We start from the raw sequence: 13832 nt of genomic DNA, 5'->3' as shown, positions 1-13832 counted from the left end.
AAATGTGAATCAAGATTCTTTTGCTTAGAATTGAGATCACGATTCTCTGGCATGATTTTTTTCACAAAATGTTTATTGCACTGTCATATCACTCTGCAAGTAGTCCAGTCACTTATGCAGTGTTTACTGTGGAATTGATCTGCTGGTGTGGTTGTGTGTAATGGTCGGGGGGGAGTGCACGTGCGTGCATTTCGATCAGTGTGTGTGTGTGTGTGTGTGTGTATGTGTGTGTGTGTGTGTTTGGGGTCAGCTGGTTACCCCCGTGTGTGCATCGGTTTCCGTCCTACTTATACAATGGGGGTAAAGGGCGGTGCAGTCCGTGCCCCCCGCAGAAGTGAAAGTGAAACTTTATGTTCATTTCCCTTTTCACTACCCTCTCAGTTTATATATATAATACATATGTATAATACATGACGGTGATGGGTTTTTTTGTATGAAATGTTTGGTGTGGTGGCATGGATAAACCTTACCAGCGGAAACGCTGTACCTATGGTCCCGGTTGCTAAGCGACGTCAGCTGATTTGTGAAAGTTTGCAGCGCAAAAAACTTCCCAGCCAGTGGGAGTTCAGGTGGGTGACTCTCACCACTACCACTAGGGTTTTCCTCCATTTCACTCTCTTTACCGCAGACATTCCTCCACTGTAATTCACTCTTTCTTCACTCAACTACAGTGACAGCAGCAGCACATGTGTTGTAAAGACGCTTTACCAATGGTTGAGGGTAGAGGCGGTGGTGGTTCTGCGTTGTGGGCATTTATTTTTGGAATGCAGCCCGTAAAAAAATGCTTAAAAATCGTCCATGTTTAGAAATGAGATCGTATACATGTGTGAATCGAGATCGTGATCTTTTAACGATTAATTGTGCAGCCCTATTTACTATTTACCATTAAATGCAACTTCTATCAGTTTTGAGTCTGAACTGAATGTGACCCTGAAGTGACCCACATGCACTAAAGAGGTCCTGACGAGACCGTGCAGACACACACTGTGTTTACAGAAGGAAATATGGTTTTCCTCTGCTCCTCCTCCTGGGATGCAGAATTGAAACGTTTGTCGCATTTCAATGACGTAAAATGTCGGATAAATGTGACGTGGCCATTCAGACTGAAGTCACATTGTAAAATATCAGATCTGTATCAGATTTAGGACCACATTAAAAGTGGTCCGGGTCAGATTTAGGACCACATATGAAAGTGGTCTGGGTCAGATTAGTGCTGTTCAAACTGTAACAGATCAGATACAGGTCACATATGGACACAAAAATCAGATTGGGCCACATTTACCTGCAGTCTGAGCTTGTATTTTCTCTGGACTGATCTCATGAAATCACACTGTATGTCCCACCAGTCTTATGGCATTTGGCATGCTATACGTACGCATTTTCATCCTTTTGCATGTTATTCATTTAGTCGCGTGTCAATATATGCTAAGATCTCTGGTTCACCTAACCCTAACCCTTAGTGCTAGGTATCTGACGAGTGTGAACATACATGTGGAAAGCTTTTAATGCGTACGGATAACGCCACCAGTTAACGCCAATTAAAAGTGGCGAGTGTATTTACCAGATTTCAGGATATCATGTTGCATATGGGGAAAAAAATCAGATTCGGGTCACATTTGGCAGCAGTCTGAACGTAGCCCTGGTGTGTAAAGGCCTTGACTATCACACAAACACGGCACCAAGAGAAATGTGTGACTAATGAAGGGTGTGTCCTCAGGTTTGCATCCGTACTAATATCAAAATAACACTCATTTGTCTGAGGTGTGACTGTGGACACTTTTCACAACATACACGAGTGACCACACACATTCACCCCCTGTAAGTCCTAATGGCATTGGAATAAGGAAGCAGCTGAGTTTGTACCAGAGTGATACCCATGTCTGTGCTGTTCTCAGTCCTCAGCCCCCCAACCCTTCCGTCTAAAGAGGCTGGATCTTCAGAGTACAGTAACGGGGGCATGTTTGTGTAATTGTGCTGTAATTCATCACCTGAAATGAGTCCCAAACAGGGCGTGTGCAAGTGTTGGAGTGCAGCAGAGGTCAGACCTGGGTGCTATAGGGGCGTGGCGGGGGGGGAACATGTCAGAGGGCGGATAGAAGCTTATAGGGGAGGGGCATCCCTGTGGGTTGGAGCACAGGGGGAGGGATGCCGCCGGGTTGTCGTAGTAGGTGTGGAAGCCCAGACGCTCGCCGCCGTTCCTCATGTTGGCCACGGCTCCAGCAGAATGGCGCGACTGGAAGGGGGAACAGCCGGGACAGTGGTCTTGGTGAGGACCCGGGTCCAGCTGGTCCAAAGACACTGGGGTGATGGCTGTGCCGTCCATTGCCAGGGCGTTGCACGTGTTGCAGGGAAAATGAGAGAGGGGTCCGGACCCACCACAGAGCCCATGTCCACCTCCGAGTCATTCTTCTTACAGCAGTAATACTGGACACAACACAGCAACATGTATTATTATTATTATTATTATTATTATTATTATTAATAATAATAATAATAATAATAATAATAATGATGATGATGATGATGATGATAACAACAACAACAACAATAATAATAATAATAATAATAATAATAATAATAATAATAATAATAATAATAATAAAAAAACAGGGGAAAAAATAATGACATATTAACCTCCGACCACTGATATACAGATTTCACACATTGGTGAGAAACTGAAAATCAATAGTAAAATTTGCTAAGTGAGTCCAGATTTGGGTTTTCCACTTCAGGATTTGACCTGAAGGCACACACTTCCATTAGTCGAAGGATTCCAGCTTGTTTAATCTTCCACACAATTTTATAACTACTATTTATTCTCATAACATTGTGATTCTTTTTGTATTCGACTTTATTTCATAAAATTATGGGTTTTATATCGATATTTTATGACTTTATATTCGTAGTGACAAGAGTTTTATTTTCTTATGTGGCCCTAATACTCCGTCGTAGCTTTATTCTCCAGTTCCCCCGTATTTGAAAAACTAGGTTAGCCTCAGTTTAAGTTACTTTACTAATCATGTAGGAGCACAAGGTTCAGAATCACAAAATGAAGAGAAAAACCATGAAAGATCTGATCATGAAACCAAGAGCTTTACTAAGAAGGAACGTTAGCCAAAACAATACGTCATTTAAGGTCTGATATGACCCATAAATAAAGCAAAAATTAATGTTTCCTGACACTAAACAGGATCCACAGATCTAAGTTCTGGTTTCCTGGATTCACAAATCCAGGAAACCAGAACTTCTCTTCTCTTTTGTCTTCCAGTGTCTGTAAAACGATAGCTCCGACTGCTTTTCAAACCTGTTCATACACTCAATCTCACAACAGCTCTTCCCCATTTTTTATTAAATATTGTTCTTCTGTTTAGACAGTATTGAAGCCAACGCTGTCACTCATCTCCCTCTTTCTGCCACTCAGTGGGCAGAACCGCGATGACTTCCGCTAGCGGTGACGTCACGTGCATACCCTATGTAGCACAGGTGTCAAACATGCGGCCTGGGGCCAAATCTGGCCCGCCAAAGGGTCCAGTCTGGCCCTTGGGATGAATTTATGAAATGCAAAAATTACACTGAAGATATTAACAGTCCTTTTAGTTCAGGTTCCACATTCAGACCAATTCAATCCCAAGTGGGCAGGACCAGTAAAATAATCATAATAACATATAAATAATGACAACTACACATTTTTCTCTTTGTAAATGTAAATATTTTCATGTATTTAAACTAAAACAAAGTATAATTTTGCAAAAAAAATGTGAATCGCCTGAAAATATGAACAACCTGAAATGTCCTAAGAGAAGTAAGTACAATTTTAACAAGATTCTGTCTGATATTAAATGTTTTGTGTGTTTGTAGATCCGCTGTGATCTGTAAGTTATAATGAACATGTATCATGATAAACTGAGGCAGAATATTGTTAAAATTACACTTATTTTTTTCAGTTTGTTCATGTTATTCACATCTTTTGAAAGGATAGTTTGTAGATGTAAACCTTTTCATAATGTGAATTTACTTTTTTCGCTCTAAAACATAGAGAAAAGTTTGGAGTTGACATTATTTATAGATTTTATGTTATTATTTTACTGGTTCAGCCCACTGCAGATCAAATTTAGATGAATGTGGCCCCTGAACTAAAATGAGTTTGACAGCCCTGCTCTATAGAATCCTCATGAACAGCTTTAACCCCTTATGTTTGTCATGATAGACTCAAACCTGTCGTTAATGTGAAATCTTTGTATGGATGGTTGGGGGTTCACATGTCATTATGTTTGTCCTGTTTTATGTATGTAAGTAACAGACCAGTGAAACTTGTCATCCATGGAGACAGATCTCATATTAACCCTTACACTTCCTTTCATTTTGCACAACTGAAATTAGCGTTATTCACTGAAGCATGAAAACTGACCCAGGACACTGGTGTCAATCAAAGGACAATTCCATGGACAATACACACATATGAGTAGATTTACAAAATGTCTTCGCATTTTGGTTTGATGTTTTTTATGAGTCTACTTTTTTTCTGATACACCCTGCACTATAAAAAAAAAAAAAAACATAAATAATTTTTTATTATTCCGGCAGCAGGGGTGCCGAAAAAATACTGTAAAATGACCAAAAACAACCATCTCATAAAAATACGGTAATTTTTCCATAATTAAAATACAGTTTTTTGCCCTAACTTTATATGAGGTTTTGCATATTTTGTTTTGACTTTTTAATGTTTTATAAAGAATATTTACATGTATTAAAACAATCAAATTACATATATATATAATAATTTTCAATGAGACTAAGTTGTACAATCCACTGATAAAAACTGTATTTGGACAGTTTATCAGTTTATTATACATGTTATACATTCACAAAAACACATTTATTCAACATTTTTGTTGTGAAACCTCCCATAATTACACAAGATATTTGTCAATTAACAAACAAGTTTTGTTAAACTTACAGAACAATACTTCTTTTACGGTTAATTGTCAGTAATTTTATCTCGTTTTATATGTTATTTTAGATTTGACCAGTAAAATCACAGTCTATTTTTGTCATTCCACTGATATTTTCCTGTATCTTGAAAATACAGGAAAAATCTGTAAAATAAACAGTGAAAATTCTGTTAAATTACAGATTTTTTTACATTGTGTATGAGGGGTTTTTCAGTTCCACAGTTAATTGAAGTGCTATTTTCCAAAGTAAGTGAGTGCATTGTTGTTGATAGTGAATATAAACAGTGCTACCTGGAGTCTACAGTAACAGAGCACTGCTACGATGCACAGCAGTATCACTCCGGCGAGAATTCCTCCAGTTATAACAATAGTTCCCGCTGACATTCGACCAGCTCTCCATCAAACCCTTCACAGAGAGCGGAAAAAAAAAACAAAAAGAAAGAGATGAAAGCAACACAGAGATAAAGGACAGACACAGATGGAGGAGAGACAGCAAAAGCAGAAACAGAAGAGGATGAAAGAGCTGTACTTTTCCGATGGGCTTGGATTATGTGAATATGTACAGAGGAATATCCAGAATACTTAGGTCCAACAAAGGTTTCAAGAACGCCTGTGAAGAAAACCAAAGTAGGCTGAATTAGTGTCGTCATCTACCATCATGACGTAACCACAACTGATGTAACATGTTGTAAGTAGACAGTTACTGTGCAGACGTTATCAGAACGAGGCCTCAGATGGAACATGAACCAGGAAAACACAAGTCCGACCTGGTCCATCAAAAGCTCCGGTCAGACTGCAGATAAGTGTCCCAAATCCGATGTTTTCACCCATATGTGACCTGGATCTGATCTGTTATAGACAATCTGAACAGCACTAATCTGACCCAGTCCACTTTCATATGTGGTCCTAAATCTGACCCGGACCACTTTCACATGAGGTCCTAAATCCAACCCCTTTCACATGAGGTCCTAAATCCAACCCCTTTCACATGCGGTCCTAAATCCGACCCGGACCACTTTCATATGTGGTCCTAAATCCGACCCAGACCACTTTCATATGTGGTCCTAAATCTGACCCAGACCACTTTCATATGTGGTCCTAAATCCGACCCAGACCACTTTCATATGTGGTCCTAAATCTGACCCAGACCACTTTCATATGTGGTCCTAAATCTGATACATATCTGATATTTTCCAATGCGACTTCAGTCTGAACGGCCAGGTCGCATTTATCTGACATTTACATCATTGAAATGCGACAAACGTCACACTTCTGCGTCCCAGGAGTGTTACTTCTGTAAACACAGTGTGTGTCTGCGTGGTCTCGTATTCCATCAGGACCTCTTTAGTGCATGTGGGTCACTTCAGGGTCACATTCAGTTCAGACTCAAAACTGATAGAAGTCGCATTTAATGTGGAATATGAATGAGCACAGAAAAATCAGATTTCACCAAAAAAGTCCACATTTATGCATTAAGACCTGCTGTGTGAACAGAGCCTTAGACCTCCAGGTGTGTTGGATGTTTATGGAGGCAGCTGTGTCACATGTTCTAACCTGTTTGATGACATTTATTAACTTTAACCCTTTAATTCAGCTTCCAGTCCGGCCCACGGGCAAAAATTACACTGAAGATATTAACAGTCAAAGTTGTCCAAATCATGTTACAGCTGAAGTAACCAAACAATTTCCTGCAGAGGATCTATCTATCTATCTATCTATCTATCTATCTATCTATCTATCTATCTATCTATCTATCTATCTATCTATCTATCTATCTATCTATCTATCTATCTATATCTATCTAATCATGATTAGCATATTAGCGCAGTAGCATGTATGTCAGTGGTATCTAATCACTGTGTAGTCAAATCTGTCCTCTGCTGAATAGCGTCACTCCTGCTGATTCAATCAGCGCTGAACGTGGAGGTTCTATTTAATAATCATCAGTGTTATATCTGTGTTACTTTGACTGAGGACAGACTGAATGAGGACCGACTCACTACCACGGATGCCTTATTAGGGTGTATTCAGACCGACTTCATTTGGTCCATTTAAAACTGAAAGGAGTTTGTTTCCCCGGAAAGTCCAGACTTTTTTTAGGTGTGAATACAAACATGTGAGCTCTGATTGGAACCAAACAAGTGGACTGAGACCACCAAATGGACTCTGGTTGGTTCACTTCTGGTGTGAATAGAAACACAGAGAAAGAAACAAACCAAAGAACCGTGTGCCTTTTTGTGCTTGACAAGCCACCGTAGCCATGTGGCATTATAGGTAATCAACATTGTGGAAGTAGCGGAGCCTCATGGGTGGTCAGAGCTAACGGCAGCAGCCATGAGCTGTGGACAGATGTGGACCAATGAGGAGACTGAGGGTGTATTCACACCAGGAAAGTCCAATAGTTCACTTGCTTTGGTCCGGACCAAATTTTTTTTTTTTTTTTTTAATTTGGTGCGGTTCGTATTCACACTGTACATTTTTGTAATTGGACCAAAATCTGTAAACAAAACCACATGTGCTGAGGTCATTCATCCATTGGACAGAAATGAGCAGCGTCCATTAAAGCGCTCAGTCCAAAGTGAAATGACAGAATCATGGACATTTTGCTGTTTTTGTTACCGTCATAGCGGTTTTTACAGATGCAGATGTCTGCACAAGTGTTTGAGCAGCAAGAGCGTTTGATGCAACGTCAGGTTTACAGTATTGTAGAATTCACTTCTCAATGACGAAGACACAGGGCAAGATGGCTATGGAGGACAGCGCTCATGTGCACATCATGTTGTGACTGTTGGTCTGATCCACGCAAGACAGAACAGGTCTGAAGTGTGAATTCTGCTAGTATATGAAAAGACTGTTCTCCAAAAGCATTAGTGCTCCGTACTGCTTACCTATGTGTATCTATCCTATATCACCGTTGAGTTTAGCCAGGGACAGAATTCCTTAACGCAGGTAAAGTTTGCTGGGGGTGATGAAGTCGTTTATTATTTTTATTTCAAGCACAACAGACAAATCTAACCGTCATCCTACTCATTCTCTCGCTGAACAAGCTGAAAATCGGAGTTTTTATGTGTCCTTTCTAGCAGCTGTGTTATATGCACATCTGCCCAGATGTCTAAAAGGCAGCGTGTCCCTTCCAAGCTCCAAGTTTGACCAGGCTCATTTTCAGCTCCGTAGCCTATCCTCACTCTGAGTGCTTCTCTGGTAAATCTATTGTCCATAATGCTCGACACACGACAGGAGCTCGTTAGGTACAAAAAACCCAACTGTGTCGGATCGGGTCCGGTCTGCTTTCACACCTCAAACGAACCGCACCAGGGTTCGTATGGAACCGCACCGAGACCACCTCTTCAACTGGGTCTCGGTTCGCTTTTTGGTCCGGAACAGAGTTCGGTGGTTTTTATTCACACCAGCCCAAAAGGTCCGAACCAAGGGAGCAAACGAACTCTGGTCCGTTTTAAACGGACCAAACAAGGCAGGTGTGAATACACCCTGAATGTCTCACTGACATTTGGTCCATGGTCACGTAGGACCTCCATGTTCATTTTATCAACATGCACCGTCTCTGATTCACCCCACCCACAACTTTTGACATATGAAACATATGAAAGTGGTCCGGGTCAGATTAGTGCTGTTCAGACTGTCTGTAACAGATCAGATCCAGGTCACATATAGACAAATATCAGGTTTGGGCCACACTTGTCTGCAGTCTGAATGGAGCCTGAGATTAGAGCTGTTTCATTTTTACTCCTCAGCCAATTTCTGGCTGAAGGGGTATTGTAATCGTTTTGTCGTCCGTCTGTCCATTCAACAACATAATCTCATTCTCTGTTGAATTCATTCATTATCTGCTCCACATTTATACTGTGGATGCATGGAGCAGTAGAATATTGAACGTAGGTGAACTTTGACCCCCTGTTTCCAGGTCGTATGTCCTTGTGCAGTTCTAATATCTGAGTACTTTCACATATAAATATGGATGGAATAAGTTTGACACAAAGACAACCTAATCTAAATTATAGTGGGGGGGGGGGGGGATAATATCAATACCACATTAGCCCTGATTTTCTGATGCAACAAGATGTTCTAAGCACTGTGTAATTCTTTTGAAATTTTCATCCAACCCCCCCACCCCGAAAGTTACTTTTTTAACTCTGAAAATCTTTTTCACAACTTTCACAGCTTCTCCACACTTTTGTCCAGTGCAATGAATAAATGTTCATGATGGGCCATTTAATGATCTTGTATGTGCCATATTGTATCGTAAGAGTACTTTGTATTAGGAAATGTCTAATGTCAAGGTCATGTTGTAGGTTAAAGGTCACCAAAATGCCTAGTTTTTTCAAAAATTCATACCATTCCGACATTTTATCAAATGTCCTAAGTTCTCTTCCCTCTGGTTTCCTGGTGGGATCCCCCAAGGCCTTTGGCCCTTTCAAAGCCACATTAGAGACTAAATACTGCAACATGTACATTCCATTTGAATTTGCTGCCATTAGTGTGGCGGGAAACACTAGCACACATTTGGCCGGAATCACTAACACTTCATTCATTCATTCATTTTCTGAGCCTGCTTTATCCTCACTAGGGTCACGGGGGTCACTTGGAGCCTATCCCAGCTGCTTATGGGTGAAGGCGGGGTACACCCTGTCTCCAGTTCATTCAATTATAGGGCTGGAACTTTGACTGAATCTCACACTATATTTGACCGAGGGGGATTAAAAATGAACAGTACGTCATGCTATACTCATGCATTCAGATTTTGCTTTCAGAAACTGTTCAGTGTTGCTTCTTTGAAACAGACTTAAATGGATCAATACCTGTCAAACGTCTGCACATTAGGACCTGCAGATTGGACTGAACACAGTTAGTGCTAATGAATCTGTCCGACCTGGTCTGATTTACAAACACGCTGTAACTACTGACCTCCCATAATCTTGCCCTTTCAGTGGGGTTGCCAGGCAACCATGTCTGAGGACACTGAAAAGGTACCATGGGTTAAAAGATAAATATTAAACTGTCTCTCACACATTTTCTATTGGTACTAATGCTTTCTGCATTTTTTCTGTATTTGTGCAGGCCTAGCTGCTTATAACTGTCAGGATTATACCGTCACACCACAGTGATCCACAGTGTACTGTTCCAATGATCCTGTTTACATGAACACTGATGCTCCCATCCATGTCAGTTTCACAGATTTTAACGACTAAAATAAAACAAAAAGTTCAACAAAAAAGTGCAACTAAGTCTTGATGTCTCTTTACTGTTGTCAAGCAATTATGAAGTGAACTTTTGTAAAAGAAAATACAAATTATGTGCATTTTGATGAATAGTTTTGGTATAAATAAACTAGATGGTGAAGTGTGGTCAGAAGGTGGCGCACAGTGTGACAACTACAAATGTGAAGCATTCTGTTCATTATCTAAAGAAGAAGAAAAACCCTGGAATCCAATTAGAGAGCTATGTATTTTCATAAAAATAGAAATACTTATCCCATGGTAACACCTGTGAAGTCATATACCAGCCCACTGGAGTTGATTTAAGAGCTCAAAGAAAAACTAGCCCTCCTAAAAGCACCGTAATATGTGATGTCCATTTACATTGGAAGACAGCGGGGAGTGTGGATGCAGAACAGTGAGCTGAGGTAGGACACCATGACCAGCCTGGGTAAAGATCTGGAACTGGATCTGGATCTGAAACTGGATCTGGAACTCCTGCAGGAAGACAAACACGTCTGTGAGATACAGTCAGCTGCTATTTTGATCTTGATAATCCATTATCTGTCTTTTAATGCAGTGTTCTTCAAAGAGACCAAACTGTCATAATTGAAAAAGTAAATACAAAAATGACCGTCCCCACTAAATTTGTGACAGATACAACATCGATGAAACAAATACAGACAAAATAGTGTACTTGTAATATCAAGATTTTTCATTTTTATTGGTTCTTTTATGTAGTTTTTACACCTTACCCTAACAAAGGTTTCACATTCAGATTCAGAATACTGTAACATGTACGAAAGCTCTATATAAGCTATCTAGATATGCTCTAAATATATTTATATATATACATGTATGTATGTTGTGTGTGTGTGTGTGTGTATATTATATATATAGGGTGGGGAAGCAAAATTTACAATATTTTGAGGCAGGGATCGAAAGACAGTGTACGACCAATTAGTTTATTGAAAGTCATGAGAATTTATTTGCCACAAGAAAATTGACAAAATAGAAAATGTTTTTATTCTATGTGTCCTCCTTCTTTCTCAATAACTGCCTTCACACGCTTCCTGAAACTTGCGCAAGTGTTCCTCAAATATTCGGGTGACAACTTCTCCCATTCTTCTTTAATAGTATCTTCCAGACTTTCTGGTAATAGTTTTGCTCATAGTCATTCTCTTCTTTCCATTATAAACAGTCTTTATGGACACTCCAACGATTTTTGAAATCTCCTTTGGTGTGACGAGTGCATTCAGCAAATCACACACTCTTTGACGTTTGCTTTCCTGATTACTCATCTGGGCAAAAGTTTCTGAAAAGGTATGGATAATAGTGTTAGGTATGATTATGACATCAGTATATGTTTGGTTTCAAAACAACTGACGTAGTGCCTGCTGAGAAAAAACAACTAAATGTTCATTGAAAATTTTGCTTCCCCACCCTAATATTATATAATATATATATAATATAATATAATATATGTAATATGTATATATATGTATATATATATATATATATAACACACCCACACACACACACACACACACACACAAACATATATATATATATATTAGGGTGTAACGGTACAGAAAATTTAGTTTAGTACGTTTTAAGTGAAGGAGACCAGTAAAGGGGTGGGGGATGGGGTGGTACAAGATGTGGTTTCCCACAGGTCACATACTAGTCTAATATGAGACCTTTAGACAGTGTTTTAAAGTTGTGTCAACCTTTTTGTGTGTGTCAATTATCTATGTGAGATAAACAAAGATGCAACTGTTAATCCACATGTCCACCATTATCTAATATAAGACTATTATATCATGTGTATATCAATGTTCTTAAATCTTATATATGCATATATCAGCCGATATATCGGTTATCGGCTAAATGTCAGATATCTGCTGAAAAAAAAAAAAAAAAAAAAAAAAAAAATATATATATATCTATATAATATATAATATATATATAAATAAATAAATAAATAAATATAAAAGACTCTAAACATATACATAGTTTTAAATGTGTACAACAGATCCTGGCAGTGAATTAACTGATTCAGTAACTACAGTATGTACTGTAATGTACTGTAAATAATGTTATTTAAATCATGTTAATAAGTGAAACAAAGTGATAAAGCAATAAGTGTGTGACTGAATATTATAGTATAATACGTGTTTTTTGTTTAATTTTTGTTTGATTTTCCTCACATTTTGGAGATCCTTACACATATCACTAGAGGGAGCTTGTGTACTGCCAGTGGTTCTAGTAGCAGTGTTTGACAATCATGAGACCAATCAATGAGTCCCAGTTGTTTCAGGGAAGTAAATCAAATGTGCAATGCGACATAGCATTAGTCCAGGCCTCATAACACATCCATAAGCATAAGAATAAAGCACATAATTCTCCCTACAGGAGCTGTAAAGGCTACAATAGCTGTGGTGAATTCCAAAAGGACCACTTTGGATGGCTGTTCAGGACGTAGATGGATTAGCATTCTGACGGCACCAGCACCTACACAGCACAAACCATATGGTCACTATGCTGCACGCATATGTGCAGGACAGATCCAGCATACTAATTCTGATGTGTACATGCACCTCCTATCAATAGGGCCTCTGTGACAGATTCAAAAGCCCTTCTAAACAATTGTGTGGGTTACTGTCATTATTTGATTTCCAGGATAGGTGCATACTTATCAAGTAGTTAAGAAACAAAAGCAAAGACGTATTCACTGCAGCATTTAAAAATACATGCAGCTTAATGTCCTCATGAAAAGTGAGATCATGTAATACTTCTGTTACGCTCCAGATACTCTGCCAAGTTTAAGTCCAGACAATATATAGACGCATTAGCAGCCTCTCACTGCCAAATGATAATGAAGTGTTTCTAAATTCTTCCAGTGTATGCTCTGAGCTGCAGCTCCATATTTGAACAGGAGGAAAGTCACGCAGGAGCAGAAACTCTGTGAATGAAAAGAAATGAACAGTCCATTATGGGGTAAGGAAGCTGTGCAGAAGACAGATCTGTTTACGGATTAGTCTGGAGTTGTGCAAAATAAATATAGTTCTGCAAAAAATAATATTTGTAAACACTTAAATGGGTGTCATCGTCTTCATCTTCTTCCTCTTATCCAGGTCCAGGTGGGGATGGGGGGGGGGGGGCAGCAGCCTCAGCAGAGGAGCCCACACACCCTCTCCACAAATACTTCCACCAGCTCTCTGGGGAATCCTGAGGCATTCCCAGTCGACAGATATGATCTGTCCAGCGTGTCCCGGGTCAGCCCCGAGGTCTCCTCCTGGATGGACACGCCCGAAATCCCTCCCAGGGAGGTGTCCAGGAGGCATCCTCACTAGATGAACCTCCTCAACTGGCTCCTTGGACGTGGAGGAGCAGCGGTTCCCTCCAGGATGTCTGCGCTCCTCCCCTGTCTCTAAGGCTGAGCCCACCTTGTGGAGGAAACTCATTTGGGCCGCTTGTATTCACGACTTCATTCTTTCGGTCATTACCCAGAACTCATGACCATCGGTGAGGGTTGGAACATAGACCGACCGGTAAATCCAGAGCTCACCTTTCGGATTAGCTCTTTCTTCACCACAATGGACCAAGGTTCTAATAGTTTGGATTTTTCATTATAGTTTAATTTTATTTAGTTTGATTTTTTTTC

General features: G+C 39.8%; 1 pseudogene; it reads right to left on the bottom strand.

The window, feature by feature from the left end:
* Positions 1-2039: 2039 nt before the first annotated feature.
* LOC115414158 (protein FAM163A-like) lies at positions 2040-10656 on the bottom strand (annotated as a pseudogene).
* Between the last annotated feature and the right edge of the window lie 3176 nt (positions 10657-13832).

Source organism: Sphaeramia orbicularis, chromosome 22 (assembly GCF_902148855.1).
Source record: "Sphaeramia orbicularis chromosome 22, fSphaOr1.1, whole genome shotgun sequence".
Lineage (NCBI taxonomy): Eukaryota > Metazoa > Chordata > Actinopteri > Kurtiformes > Apogonidae > Sphaeramia > Sphaeramia orbicularis.
This window is presented reverse-complemented; position numbering and strand designations above follow the sequence as displayed.